Genomic DNA, 16,369 nt, shown 5'->3' on the forward strand with positions numbered 1-16,369 from the left:
CTAAATCTGAGCGATATATGATAACAATTAAACTAGAATTGCTTGAAGTACATAGCAAGTGTTACAAGCCGAGCTAATTTTTTCGGAGATAATGAGTTTCATGTGCGACAATGGATCCAGGTTAGTAACAAAAATTCAAATATCAAGCAAAACGTAATATGCAAATAGTTTTAATAATTAAAATGTATAATTTCACAAGTTGCTGGTATATTTCACCAAAAATTACAAAGAGTCAGAATGTAACACATTGAATTAAATGTGAAATACTGAAAGAGTGAAATAGTATTTTCACAGAAAAAACACTCCAATAAATCAGTTTTATTTATTTAATTTGTTTTACCAAAAATATTTTAAAGTGCAAGACCTGAAGATATTACGATATTACGAACAACACAATAATGATTATCTCTAAAGCTGTTTTGAAAAAAATGCATATTGTTAAAAAAGTCCCAATGAAGTATGCAAATATTAGGATTACATCATTGACATTTAGTGTAAGTTAATGAGATATTTTTAAAAAACACCAAACTGGAGTACACTTAAAGGGACAGTTCACCCAAAAATGAAAATCCTGTCATCATTTACTCGCCTTCCAAACCTACATCACTTTCTTTCTTCTGTGGAAGAATCTAAACTATAGCTGTAAGACTGAAATTAACAGTGTGTAACGTTAACGCAATTCAGGTTGCGTTATTCAAACAAGTTCACTTAAGGTTAAAGATTAAGAATTACCCCAGACCAGAAAGTTTGAGCATTATCAATACACTGCCTTGAAAGCGCTGTAATGAAGAAAATAAAGAATTAAAACTAAATGTACCCTGAAGATATAATGCTAAGCTGCACAAAGTGGTTTCAGTGCTCTGTGAAATGTGCCTCATTTTTGACATCCGCAGTGTGGGCACTGTAGCCAGATTCTCGTCACGACAGTTGTGCATAATGTGTTTGTGGTTTCCATATTGAATTGGATTGGTAGGGGTAGCCTTCGAGAAAAGGATCTCATTATTAGTGCCAGAGAGAAATCTTCCTTGCTCTCGGTTGCGTGTTGTGGGTGTTGGAGGAGTAGGAGGGGGGATGAATGTTCGCGTGTGTGTGTGTGCTTGAGAAAGAGAAAAGGGGAGAAAGAGACTTTAAGGGAGCTAGACAAGTGAGCTAACACATTGTGAACTAGGGATGCAGTATTACAGCATACAGTATGTGCATTGTGATAGATGACACCAGAGACAGTAGCTCTGTTTCACAACCTAAGATGCCTCACTGACTACTGCCTACTTAGGTGGCTTCAGCATAGGCTGCTAATCATCTTAGAGCCTCATAAGCGAGTTATTTGGAGCACTACACATAAAATGAAATACAAAACAACACAACGCACGGGAGACCAGATTCCGATGACAAAACTACAGATAATATTATGCACAAATTATTAGTGCATAAACATAATAGTGCATTGCACTAGTGTGCATTAGAGTACTTAAAACGCTACTTTCCAATACTGAATTAGGGGTGGATTCGAATAGTTGAAGATTTTATTTTTCGATAGAAGGAGACTGATTCATAGTCGAATATAAGATGAGGTTTAATAATTACGCCATTTTCACATATGTAGAACTACTTGATTTCTCCCAATAAGTTAATATAAAGCCTATTATGATAATGCTGTACATACGAATCTGAAAGTAAAAAGGCTTTTAATAAATATTTTAAAATGCGTGCAGATCACATGCACGCCAACGCTGCGAAGTACATGCATGCCAAACACATGCATATCATATACGCGCCAATGTCATTTTCTGTGTATAAATAGCACACCAAAACCGAAACTCACGTTATTGATACACATTTTCATGAGACCAGGTTCATATTTCTCATAGCATCTATATTTATTTTTTCAATGATCTCATTGCAATGCATTATGGGACTAAAAATGTGGATATATGTCAGGTGGACATAATAAGATATTAGGCATAGTAGGCAGCAGCACAGTTAAATAAACTGTTTAACTAAAAGTAAAACTCTGTGTATCAATTACTCACGTTCATGCGATTCCAACAGATATAAATGTATTTATTTAATGGATAGCTAACAACATTTTAGGATTCTAAGTTATGCTGCTGTTACTGTTTTTGGAGCCCATTTCACTATATGAACAAAGATGGTACCCTTCAAAATATCCTTTATTGTGATTGGAACAACATGAGTGTGAGGAAACTATAGTATTTTATTTTATTTATTTTTTTGTCGAAACAATCCCTTTAAAATGCTGCTTCAGTAGAAAGATGACTTTTAAGGGGGTAGATAAAGATATATTTTAATGGTTAATTTCAGACTTTATATAATTTTATTGTGCTTTTGTTTTATATGTGTGTGTGTGTGTGTGTGTGTGTGTGTATATATATATATATATATATATATATATATATATATATATATATATATATATATATATATATATATATATATATTGTTTTTATTAGTTTTAAAAATAAAAAAGAGAAACGTTGCATTGGCAGCTAACTGTTAAATATATTGTTTATTTATTATCTTTGTTAACTGTAATAACCCTGAAGTGAGCTACATAAGAATTCTAGCGTATTGTGAACTGGGAGTACAGCATGCAGCATGTGTGTGTGTGTGTGTGTGTGTGTATATATATGCTATATAAAGATTTTGATAAATGACACCAGATATAGTTTACGTGTGTGCATGTGCGCATGCAAATGTGTGCTTATTTGCATCTGTACGTACTTCTGCATTCTAAAAGGTGTGCTAGCGGTCCGATACGTATCGTCCGTGTAGGCCTACGCCTGGTGAGGGCAATCCAGATCACAACAACCCCAGCTGAGGTTGAGGAGAGGTGGGGGGTATAACAGGGAAACGTGACCTACATACCCCTTAACGCAAACACACAGACACACACTCCCGGTATCTCATTAACATAACTCACATATGTGTATACAACAAATAAGCGGCAGTGACTTGAGACGGGGAGAGGATGGAGAGCTATTTACGTCACCCTCTTTGTTTATTTTAATCTGCTGCGCTCATCCCATGCTGCCTATTCAGCGAGTCTGTTTTCATTTGCCTATCAGCAGATGCCCTTTTCTTGATTTATAATGCTCACGGCATCACCTCGCAGACTCAGGAGGGAAATATTTAATTAAACTGAGATGGGTGGGCCTCTTGTGCCGCTCTCAGGGGCCGAGAGCAGCAGGGCCGCTTGTGTGCTTTTTTTTTCCTCACTGATGGTGCTATGAGCAGGTAACAGAACCTGAGAAGGTAGCTTAACTTGACGGAAGCCAATTGTTAAGGATCTCAAAGGATATATAATGATGCCTAAACTACGTCTCTCTGCTTTTTATTCCATGGCAGAGTGTTCGCTGTCTGGAAAACCTGATTAAAATATGCAGAATTTCATGGTTGGGATGAATTATTACTGTTCTGAAAGTCTACAGAAAAGTGAGTTCCCAGAATGTGGTCTCAAAGAGAACGGTGTGAGTGAATGTGTGTGTGTGTGTGTGTGTGTTATGCAGCTGGTGGTATTTCTCTCCGTCATTTCCCTCTCAGTGCATTTGCGTTAGTAGCAGCCGGGCTCAGGACAGCCATTAATCACAGGATAAAATGATAGATGTTCTTCATAGAATAAGTGGATGCACCGTGCATGCAGAAATAACCTGCTGTGCTGGCTCAAGGAGGACACACAAACATTTTATCTCTCTCCAGTTTTTTTTCTTTACACGCACACACCACAGTAATACACTGTTTTGCACGAAACATCTAAAGCACACAAAGAACCAACACATTCTCATAACCCACCCTTTGCGGAGTCTGTTTAGCTTTCTTCTAGAAAAAAAAGAAAGAAAAAAGATAAAATTGTGTGTCTGTCTGTTTAAAAACGGTCCTGGCAAAACAGATATTTTAATATATTGCACAATGCTAAATCATATGGGTGGTGAACCTCTGACTCGGTAATTTTGATAAACCGATTGGTTCGTATTGTAAATGAATCATTAAAACTGGTTTTATGAACTGATAAACCGATTCACTGAAAAGAATGATTCATTTACATTCTTTTTGTTTAAAATGTATGTAAATGCATAAAATAACTGTATCAGTGCAGTACTGATGTTCAAAAGGGCATTTTTAATTTATTACTTCTCTGATGCAGCTATTTGACATATTTACATACATTAAACAAACGATTCATTGTGAATCAGCGAATCATTATGCTAATGTATGTACATTTATCCACATGACTGTACAAAGTTAACACTGACACATTAACTCTAATAAACTAATGAAAAAATGAAATAAACAAACAAACAATAAATCAATAATAATAGATTTTATGAAATGTGCTGCACGCTTAATGAACTTTATGAAGTTATGAACTTTACCTGTCTTCAGCAAACAAAAACAACTACTGCATTGCCATTGAAAATCAGTAGTATATTCGTAAAAATGTGTGAAATTCAGAGCTCTGTAATCAGAACGTCATCCAGTCATGATTACACACGAATACGCGCTGATGCTTTATGAGGATGTGTAACTAGACGGAATCGATTGCTACACAATCAGCTACGTTTGATTTTTTATTTTTACATTTCAAGAGAGGCATCTGTTCATCAAGAAGATGACTTTTAACTTCAGATATTCAGACCCTTGCACCGCGCACATACACGCACGCGCACACACACACACACACCATCACCAGCGCACTAACACTCTGAAACTTCTGTTAGGCTGAACTCAACACAGCAGACACACCCCCATCTCCCGAGTTCATTTTAATTGAATGTGGTCCCCGGCACCTAGTAGAATAATGACACCCTTTCAGAGCGAAAGCACTGTTGCATCCAATTACCGGTGGGGGCAGGGGGCTGGGTGTAACAGCAGCAATGACAGAGATCAGGGAGAGTTTATGACCCTTACACATCCAGCAGTTTCTACTTATGGCCTGTGGGACAAACAGACAATCATGCTGGACGTGTATCATCAGCCATGGAAATACTGAAATCAATGCTCAAAAATGGGGAAGAAAAAACAAGGGGAAAGTAAAAATTTTAATGCTTAAGTGACAGGTTACTGAGATGCGACAGTAATGAGGATCTAGTCACCGTTTTTTATCGCAATATACAATCCAGATGATCATTATAAAGAAACGAAAGCTATTATGAAAAAAATATATATCATAAATATAATTGCAATAAAGTCATGTAGCTATATATTGTATATATAAAACAAGTAATATGTATAAAAAGAAAATATTCTTAATTAATAAAAAAAAAGAATGTCTTGAATTATTTTTAAATGGTGTATGCACATAGATACATATATATATATACACACTGTTAAAGCACCAAAAATGTAGTATACACATTGGATTTAGTGTTAATAAAAGATGTGCGCCAAATATTTAACAATAAATAAATATATAATAAATTGCATGGTCTGTTTAATTCTGAAAGATAAGAAATTGTTACTTTTAGGAGCTATTTCTACCAGATTTAAGCTATAAAACTTATCTTACAATAGATCAGTTCAGTTATGTAAATACATAAAAAAAAAAAAAAATTCGGTGTTAGGTGGGCGTGTCATAGGAGCCGGTTCATTTGCATAGTTAACTGGGGCCTGTATTCTGGGGGAGGGGCTTAAGTAATTAGGCATTAAACGGAGGTTGATCTGTTGCTCTCTTTAGATTGATTTATTTAAATGGCAAAGCTCTAATTGCTCCTGCCCAGATGCCAGAAAAAAACAAAAACAAAAGCCCTCCAGCAGCATTAGGGCAAGACCCTCTTCAGCACTTCCTCATAGGTCATGCTCAATTACAGACCTGCATCTCTCATCAGCCCCAATACCGCACTTTCAAAGTGCTTTTATTCAGATTTCATGCTAATTGAATAGACTTGTTTGCATGTCAATCAGCTTATTTGTGAGTTCTGTGTATTTGCATTAATGAATTTCCAGAGGATGCAATCACAGTCACACGGAGAATCAGAGCGTCGCTGCTGACCTTCAGAGCAGTTTGAAGAACAGGGCTGTCTGTAGAGGAAGTCGAAGAATTTAGAAAATCCTTTATAATAAATTTAATATATTAAAAGGTACTTAGATAAAATTATCTTATCAAGCGTCGTAGTTATCACAAGGTCTTGATGTTTTTGAGTCAAAAGGCCGGTTGCACCAAACCGTTCATCCTGTATTATTGATTTAAACAGCTACGAATTAAAATAGAAACATACTGTATTTGGAAATTCTGTTCTTCGAAACCAAAATGACATTTTTTATGTTTTTGTGCACTTAAAACTAGTTTTATTACTCCAACGTAGCTGAAATACCAAAAAGGGCTATTTAATTAGCATGGCTTCCATTGCTTCAATTGCTTCCATGGATTCCAACTCACCCCATATAATATAACAATCTGCACACCCCTGGCATACTGTCACACACGACAGTACATTTACATAGTGAATTTGCATAATGAATTGTATCTTTTGTCCACTTTCCAATACCCATTTTTGTAGTCAAGAACTTAAAGTACGAAAAGGACTTCCAACAAAACCATATAGATTTTTACAAATGACAAAATAGCTTTTATATAAATTATATAAACTAAAACAACAGTTCTGTAAAAAAAAAACCTGATTGACTAGAGTATAAAGAAGAGTAGAATGAAACAGTCAGTGGAAAGTCCCTACAAAAATACAAAAACAAACTTACGTATGTGTATGCGTGTGTGTTGTACGCATGTTTACAGATATTTTTCTCCTTTCCTCTACACCACATGAACATGTTTGCACTGCCGGTCTTTCCTGTTGGCTTGTCTCGGCTTCCGCGCTTGCCAATTCCGAGGACCTCATAAAAATTGTAGGCCTGCAACAGACAGAATTTGGATGCTGACATCAATAAAATGGCTCTTGTCGGACCAGACCTATAAAAAAGCAAATATAATTTTTTTTTTCCAGAGGTTACGGGCTGTGTATCAATGGACAATCCAACTCACAATTTCATGCATCTACTATACTAACTCTCCATGAGATCAGTGAATTTGTATGGTGACTAGCCGGCCTGAAAATGCCTTGTATCTTTAGTTATCAGTAGCAGAAGTCGTCGGTGGAGGGACTTGAGGTGGCTGGGATAAAGTCACGTCTGGTTTTGTGCATTTAATATGAAAAAATACTTTTGCACAGAAATATATTTTTGCACAAAAACTCAACTGTGATTGAGATAAACAGTCTTTAGAAGTGGTGGAGTGAACAGAGAGGGGGAGATGATGGAAGAGAATTAGAGGGAAAGAGAGTTGGGGGTTGGAAGGAAAGATTGAGAGAGAGAGAGAGAGAGAGAGAGAGAGAGAGTACCGAGTAAAGAGGTCAGTGTGAGATTATAAAACAAAGCCCGACCTAACCTGGCCTATTTCTGACTACAGCCTTCTCTCACACAGACCTAGAAATGACAGATTTAAGAGAGTCACTGCTTTTCAAAGGAGATGACAGTAGCCATTTTATTTACCTACATATTTTAGCTCTGCCAAATGCACAAATATCATTTGATTATGTTAATTTAATTATTGAATTAGGTTAGATCTGTTATTTTATTGTAACTTAGATATATTTAGTAGTTTTCATTTTTAAATTTTGTTTTATTTTTCATGTTTTATTTGAATAATTTTGTGTTTCTGGCTGTTTTATTACTATTATCTTTTATTACTATGTCTAATCCATGTAGTTTTATTCCTTTTTTATAAGTTTTTGTCATTTTAATGAGAAACGCTGTCTTGACTTTTACTGTTTATTATATAAAAAGTGTTTTTATGGTTTTAGTTTAAGGTAACATAACCACCTTTGGCTGAATAAACGAAAGCCTTTTACAGTGCAATATTGTGATATTATTTAATTTTTTTCCTGCATGAAATTGTGACGACTTGCATTTAAAAGCAAACATATCCAGTTAAATCATTTTTATTATTTTGCTTTGTCGAAAAGGTAGCTTAGGTCTCTTAACAAGTTGTTTGCAGCATGCATATTACTAGAGCATTAGATATTTATTAGTAGTTTATTAAGCGCAAGTCAGATATTGGGTATGATAAGGCATTAACCTTATTCTACATCCCCCTATCCCACCCAGTTCCAACTACCTTACTAATTATTAATAAACAGCGAATTGAGAATTTATAAAGCAAAAAGTCGTAGTTAATATCGAATACGTGTTTCCTATCCTAAAGCGCTTCTGTCAAAAACACAATAATGCAATAAATTCAAACAAACTTTCGTGCTGCCTGAAGGAAACATTAGACTATTTTTTCACCGGTCCTTGGTGTGACGTGTTCACACACTGAAAAACATTACAAGCAGATGTCTCTGAAGTGATTTGAATGAAGTTCCCTGCTGTAGGCCTGTGTGTTTTGTCTCAATGGGGTGAAATACACATTGTTGACAGTCTTGCCCTGAGCCAGTGCTGTAGAGTTTCTTATCCACCCTTTTCAGGGCCTCCGCGGTCCCCCCGCCCCCATTCCCTTACACACACAGCATGTGTACAAACTACAGACAGCGAGAGGTACAAAGGGCCAGGTCTCGTCTCTTCAGCCGTTAACACTGGAGTACTCCTGACAGCACTTCATAAAAACCCTACAATACACTCTTTCCTCACAAACAGGAGTCTTCAGCGTTCACACGTAAAGCCGTATTTAAAAACAAACAACGGCGTAACCCTAATGAGAGAAATACTGTCTGTTTGCCTGAGTGGTTTAAACTCACAAACACTCTGGACTTTTTTTTTTTTTAACAGACAGGAGTCTCATGGGAATGAAAAATACAAATGAGATCTCTTTAATTTCTCAATTGCTTCCCTAAAATAGCAATGGAATTAAAAGGAGATGTCTGCCTAAATATCTGCCTTCTCGCATCTCAGAATAAGAAATCTCTACGGAAGCCCGTTTCAGCCTCAAAGTAAATAATAAAGCAAGTATTTGCATGAACATTAAATTAGAAAAAGTCATTATGAGATGTAGAGTCGAAGCCATGAGCAATGAAGCTGCATGGGAGAAAGTTACATTGGGAGATGGCAATTACGAAAAAAGAAAGTTGCACTTGATACAAAGATGCAAATGTTATGGCGGCTCATTCCTAGCACAAAATACTTTTTTCCTCACAATTCTGTCTTTTTTGAAAAAGTTGCAATTGCCTTTTTAATTTTTTTTTTTTATTATACGGTGGAAATAAAAAAGATGAAGACGCAAACTCAGAATACAGAGAAAAAAGTATGAATTTGTATCTCTCAATCTTTTTAGAATTGTAAGATAAAAAAGTTGCAGTTATCTTTTTTATTCTATACAAAGTTGCAACTACAAAAAAAGGATCAAAAAAGCTGAATTTGAAACCTGCTGACTGCGAGCTCTCTGCACCTCTGCTGTACTACACCAGTAATTTTAGAGACTTCTTTTGTGCTGCAGCTGTGGATCTTGTCCACTCTAACAGAGAGCCAAAACTTAACACAGAACTATGCAAACAAATTCAACATGTGTGCATCCCCAAAGGCTCTCGTTTTACCCTGTGTGTGTTTGGTTGGGGGGGGGGTGCATTTCATTCACAGATTTCTCTGGAAAACATTCACATATTCAGAGTGTTTCTAGTGTGTCTTAAAACCCACTTGAGGACATATTCTCGGTGGAATGCTGAGGGGAGAGAAGTCTGGGAAAAGTAAAGGAAGCGCTCTCAGCGGAGTAACCAATCCCTCTCTTCTTTCAACCGACAGGCAGAGCGCTAACCACAGTGGCAAGTAAGGGTGATCTGTTTTGAGACATACGGATGCATGCGGTGTCAGACCCAAAGCCTGCCGTGAATAATGAGATTTAACTCAATTAGAAAAGTCATGAGGTGCCGAAAGAGCAGAGGAGAGATAAAGAGAGGGATAGAGAGACGGTAATCCACACATGTCCTAGTCTTTCGACACTAGATTATAGCCTCAGCCACTGTTTATCCGTTCTGTAAACGTTCTACCCTGGTAGAGACACCCATCACCTCCGTGGCACACAATTGAGAAGATCTGATGAACAACAGGTCTTATTAAAGGTGTACTCAAGTCGGAGCTGTCATGTACGCCTCTGTAGAGGTGTAATGGTTTTTATACTGTACGAACTGTACGTGCTATTGTCCTACGCCAACTCTACACCTAAACCTACTCCTTACAGGAAACTGCAGGCATTTTTATGTAGTATTTTCGTTATGTTTGTCAGAGTACAATATCTGCAGCGCTTTATAAAAGCATGCCACGCCGCGCGAATTCCCTTTGCACGCGCAGCTGCACTCAAGTATACAATGGTCAAAGCAAGAGATATTTTCATATAACGTAATTTGCAATAAGTACTTAAACTCTGCTTCTGTTTTCGACATATCTAATACGCTATTTTGGAGGGATAGCCTCCCCCGAGCCTCAGCGAATAAAGTAAACCGCCTTTTGGATTCAGACAGCGAGTTTCGCAAAAAATAAATAAAATAAATAAATAAAAAGCGAGGAGTTTGCAGCAAATTTTATATTTTTATTGCTTACTTAGGCTAGCGTTTATCACATGTGATAAAAAAAAAAACCATTTGATTAAATAACAAATAACATCAAAATGATCTTTATACAAATTAATCTAATTTATACAAAACGTTTTAATCTTAAGTCCGTAATGTTTCATACCACACAAAGCAGACCCTTAGCATTACAGTATATGTGAGAAACGGAGCTGAGCAAAACACAACAACAAATCTGTTGGAGAATACAGCGTGTCCGTATTGATTTGCGTATTATGAATCTCAACAATAGCCTTTAAAATGTCTATATCACATAATACTGTCATGAGGCTTTAGAAAGAGCAGCCAATCAAAGGCAAGAAAGGTATCAAGTTAGTGAAGCAGTTTTAAAACAATATCTGAGGCTGGACTTCGTGTCGCACACGCACCTTGAGTGCGTTGTCTCTGTTGGAAAGAGCTTGGACACTTAATGTGGATATTCAAAACCAATTCTGTCTCTTCTTAGTCCGAGCACTCACCATTACCGTATCTCACTGGCTGTTACGCAGAGAAACCAAAGACTGCGGATGATTCCACTGGGATGATTTGGTGAGAAGCCATAATTATATTAGATTAGGACCCTGCAGCAGACAGCTCATCTTCGACCACCTCGGCACCACAGGTTAGACAACAGAGGGGGAAAAAAAGATTAAGTGCAAAGAGGAGGTAGAGGTGCAAAGTCATCAAATCAAATCTCAGCCTTTTAGCCGTTTGGCTGGCCAGGATCCGCTGCTGACAGGGTTTTTCTGCACGGCCAGAGGTCTTGGATTCTGTCTACATGCTGACTCCACATATGATCCCTATTAGGGCCTTGCGGAACCCCTCGCCCCTCACTGTCTAACAGACTGAGGGCGATGTAAGTGTTAACAGGTACCGCTCTGGCGGCAGCGCTTAGACGCACACGTATCTATCTTGGAAATGACCGGGGTGGGGATAAATTAGTCAAGGTCATTTCTTATGCGCTTTGATTTATATGTCAAATTCAATCAGTATTGTTGATGACCAGCATCTGCAGGATGAAGCGTGTTTTGCAGAGGGTTTTGTGGCGCTCTCCACATGCATTCAATTCATATTTCGAGTATCCACTAGGGACCCAGAGTTGAGAAACCAAAATGGCAGTTCAGCGCATTAGCAGTAGTGAAAAAGTAGTAATATTCTGTTTATTAGCGTAAACTCTGCAGTGCGTACAGTATCCAACCTCCATCTGTGACGTGATACTTCAGTATTATTATTTTGGCAGTATTTTGTGTGTTTTTATTGGCTGATATCGCCAACCGATGCATCTATATTGGTTTTCTGACTTGTACACTGGAACATGGTCAACACGGGTCTGACACCAGCTCCAAAATCCGATTTCCAAAGTATGTTAAATTGAACCCAACGCTAAGGCCCATTCGCAACAAGAACAACGACTACATTAGCATCTACATCAATGATAACGTTATGTTTATTATAAGCACACTAATTGGACCTTGACTGGCTTTCATCAGCTGAAAAAAAATCCTTTTGAAAGTAATTCCAGCAATAACATTGCCCTGTGTCATTTTTATTATAGTTGAGGTGTGGACTCTGCTACTTACTTGCCGATTTTAATGATAAAATAAAAGGTCTCTAAAAGAGCAATTTATCTTTAGCGTTTTTTTTCTACTTGTTGGAAACGTCATATATGTCACACCGCAAACCTGGCTTAAAACCTGGTTTTCTCTTCTAATATAACTGAACTGATTACTAGTCAACGGCAAAGAGAGAGTGTACAGCAGAGAAGACGTCAACAATGACAGCAGCGGCGATTATCCAGGTTAAATCTTTATCTAAACTAACTCCAATTGACCAATGTCCTCATGTCTCTAGGGATTGCATTATAGTTTTTATCCACTTACGCAGAGTGGGCATCTGCAGCTGTTCTCATGCAGAGACAGTGGCAGGGAGCGAGAGCTAGAGAGAGAGAGAGAGAGAGAGAGAGAGAGAGAGAGAGAGAGAGAGAGAGAGAGAGAGAGAGAATTAGGCAGGAATCCTAATTTATTTAGCATTTGTCTCACTGTGACTCATGATGCTGTTGCTGCATTAATATTCAATAAATGCCTTGAATTTTTATATTTATACATAAAGTTCTTCTCGCATTAATTCACATCTTTGTCCCTCATCCTTTTCAATTCTCATGCACTATTCATTCATTCTCATGCCAAACTCTACAGTATCAGCATGCAACAGTGCCTTACAATTCTCACCGCCAAGTACTAACTGCACAGATACGCTAATATGCATAAAATTGTGCCATCATCTTGAGTGAAATATGCATATCTTGTGGCTGGTACTCACTTCAAGTCCCAGAGGCAAAAGAACTGTAATCTTGCAAGCGGAAGTCATTCCCATCTGAATAATTGATGAGAAATGATTGGCATAAGATGTGGCATGTGCCCATAGTCGTTTTAGCTGAGACATTCAGCAATGGTCAGTGCATTATAAATGACAAAACAACTGGCCATGCAACGTAAACAACACCTTTTAAGTTTCCTTTTCCAAAGAAAATACAAATTATATTTATATTTCTAAAATTATATTTTATAAAATATTTTTGGTTTAATTATAACTTACAAAAATTGACCAAACAGCGAATTTATGTTAATAATAGTTCACTTTTTTTTTTTTGACTGACAGTTTATCAAATATAAATAAACACTGCTTTACATAAGCAAAAAAATCTTTATTATTATTAATTATTATTATTATTATTGTTCTTATGTTGCATTTCGAAATGTATTTGCTTGCGCTCCGCAATTTTAAATCTTGGTTATCTAATTTCAAATGTACTAATTTCTTATTCCCGCGGAGGGAGGGCGAGACGCTGACTTGAACAGCTGCTTCATGACCCAAAAAACTGTCAGTCTTTCCCTGGAATAAATTGTGGAATGTTCCATTTTTTCAGGCAGGGACGCGTGAGGCTCTGCACGCGATGAATAAGAGCGCGAAGTACCGAAATATCTGCGAGTAAGACTGAACTTAATTTAAAAAGCCGTTTAGTGACCAACCCAAGTATTTTTCAAGTATAATTTGAACAACCGGACGCGTCGACAGGAATAATGTCTACATTTTCCCCCGGCTCCGGAAGCCCTCTTTCAGGCAGACCCATAGTAGAATCAATTCACACAGTGGGGAGCTTGAAACCGTCCACTCGTGCTTCTCAGCTTAGTTTGGAAAAATAAGTCTTGAACACAGTTTGGATTTCAAAGTTGTACGATGTGGTTTGCGAGAGAAGGTTGCGACGTTCTTGCAGCAATTAAGTCATTTCGCTATTTCACACGACCTCTGCATTAACACCGGTTAGAGGTGATGTCGAAGCGTGTATTAGTTGACGCTGTTCTTGAAACACGTATCGCAACGCTGGCAGCGAGATAACCATCTTTCTATGTGCTTATGCAGCTGGTATTTCGGTAGTTGAGTTATGGTTGACATTACGTGACATCGGTCATGGACGGGCGTCTGTATTGTTTGCGTTCAAATCCACGTTCAGAACGCATTTAAAATATTTATAGCCACACATACAAAAATACGCTCTTGGTATCGTGGTTAATATGTTCAAATATACTGTGGACCCCTTACATAAAAGCTCATACGGCAACTCTAGTAGATTTTAGCCCAAAGTCAGGGGCCAAGGACATGCAGACAGATCCTGTTACGTGTATAAAATCGAGTTGCATTTTAAGACTATATGCTTTACATTATATATCTGTTGCTTAGATTGAGTGTTAAAATTATTCACAGGACTTTCACGGAACAACTTTTTTTTTCTCCAGTGTATATTTTCAAATAAATTATTTAAAGTATATGTCATGCGTACATTTATTAAAAAAAAAAAAGTGGGAAATAATCAGTATTTTGACGATGCGCGCTCAGATACAGATAGATCGAGCAGTTGTTGCTATGGTTACCTTTTACGGAGGCAACGCGATTTTTTTTTTTTGCGAGGGGACGGATATATTGCAAATGTTTGTCATTACTGAAACGTGGCTAAATAAATACACGCACAGGTTTAGCGTCTCCGAAGTGTGCAGAAATATTACGCTTTACATTATGACTGACATCTGTCAAGGTCGTTTGGATGCGTTGCCAACAACTCAAGATGACTTTAACGTCAATCCAGCAACGACAAATGCACATTATTTACGCCTTAAAAAGTAGTTTAGAACTCAAACATACACTAATATGACAACTGGTGTATTAGCAGGAATGATGTAGCTTAATGCTTTTTTCTTTGTTAACCAAGAGGTGATATTATAGCCGTTTTATATATATATTTCCCCCCTCACATGAGGAGAACCCAGCAGCGACAAACAGTCGTTTTGCCATTGCCCTCAGCCCCCAGAAGCACAGCACTCTAGCGCCTCCTATGTGTGAATGCGAAGATTAACACATTAATGAACACTAAATTGGAAGCACCTTCAGCACAGGTGAACCGATTCATCTCATCCACCTTTATTTCCAAAGCGGAAGTTAGCTATTTTCTGTTAGCTGAACGTCTCTTCCGTTTCACAGCGGGTAAACCTGGTTTGCACTAAACCAGGTCGTTTACAATCACAAAAACAGATTCAAATAACATAACAAATGCTCGTTTGCAACATCAAGCAGCGTAAAGGCTTGTTTTATGCAACTAAAATAACTGAAGCGAATGGCGCATTGTCAGCAGGCCCGCTACGTATTTAGGTTCTAATGCATTTTTTTTACGCTGGCTGTAATGATGCGTATCTTTTTACCTTTTTATGTAACATCTCACAATATTATATTAGCACAATGTATTTGCAGCGAGGCCTATAACGTCCTAACAGCCGGTTCACACTGTTGCTTTCATAATCTGTTGCATCTTTCGCATGCAAGCGAGCTTTCTCCGCTTCGACGGGTTAATATGAAGCATCGGGATGCTGTCTCGGGTCCCCTGCACTCCACAGAAGACGGCTGCGTTTCAGTCCGTGTCATGAATTCTCGGGCTGAGGTTTGTTGAACATGTCAGCTTGGACGTGGACGCGTCTGCGTATTGGAGAGTGCGTCATACTTCGCCGCGTGAGTCATCCGATATATTGTTAGGCTCAGGGAAGAGACGGCCCATGCTCTCTGTCCAATCAGAGTTCAGGACGAGCCAAAACAAGGCCTCGGGTTCTTACTCGCGCTCTCACGCGTCTCTCGGCGTGCCGTGTTTGCGCGCGACAGATCCACTGCCCGCTGATCACACATCTCGCATCCTGCCACACGACGAGGATTTGCCAGCCAGCCGCCCAAGGACTGGAGTCTGTTTGCCCAGTATGGCAGTGTTGACATGACACCTCATGATTTGATAAGGATAAAGCCAGGGACCTGCAGAAATAAAGTGGAGCCCCTGCGCGCGCGGATTAAACAGTTATCGCTAGGCAAACAAACCATCGAGTCTCGCCGTGGAAATGTAACGAGCCTTTCTCTGTAAACCGTGACATGTGGAGAAACACAAACCTCGCTCTAACACAGCAGCAACGAACCTGTCCGTAACAATGCAAGCGTTCAACACGTTACGACTTCACAAAAAGTTTCCACGTCTGCCGGTTTTCCTGAGACCCGTCCAGCTAAAACGCACTGAAACCTGCGGATGAGGCAAAAGCATGGAAAGGCTCTGCCAGTTTCTGTAAACAAGCCTTTGGCCCACGACGGATGACTAATATTGTGACTTCACTGCAATAATTGTCTTTATCGTTTTTTTAAAAAAAATAGCATGCAAACTGTCTTGACGTGCAAAAAAATAGCTTTAATAATTTTTCTAAACTAATATGCGAGGGATTTAATCAAAATAAAGATAATGAATG

At 38.2% G+C, this 16,369-nt stretch overlaps 1 long non-coding RNA gene across 1 annotated transcript; it reads right to left on the minus strand.

The window, feature by feature from the left end:
- Positions 1 to 5,584: 5,584 nt before the first annotated feature.
- On the minus strand, positions 5,585 to 11,144 carry LOC122355188. Its single transcript, XR_006252185.1, has 3 exons — positions 11,024 to 11,144; positions 6,712 to 6,864; positions 5,585 to 6,036 (listed from the first exon to the last, which is right to left on the minus strand). It is a non-coding gene; the product is annotated as an uncharacterized LOC122355188 (long non-coding RNA).
- Between the last annotated feature and the right edge of the window lie 5,225 nt (positions 11,145 to 16,369).

This window comes from Puntigrus tetrazona, chromosome 2 (genome assembly GCF_018831695.1).
Source record: "Puntigrus tetrazona isolate hp1 chromosome 2, ASM1883169v1, whole genome shotgun sequence".
NCBI lineage: Eukaryota > Metazoa > Chordata > Actinopteri > Cypriniformes > Cyprinidae > Puntigrus > Puntigrus tetrazona.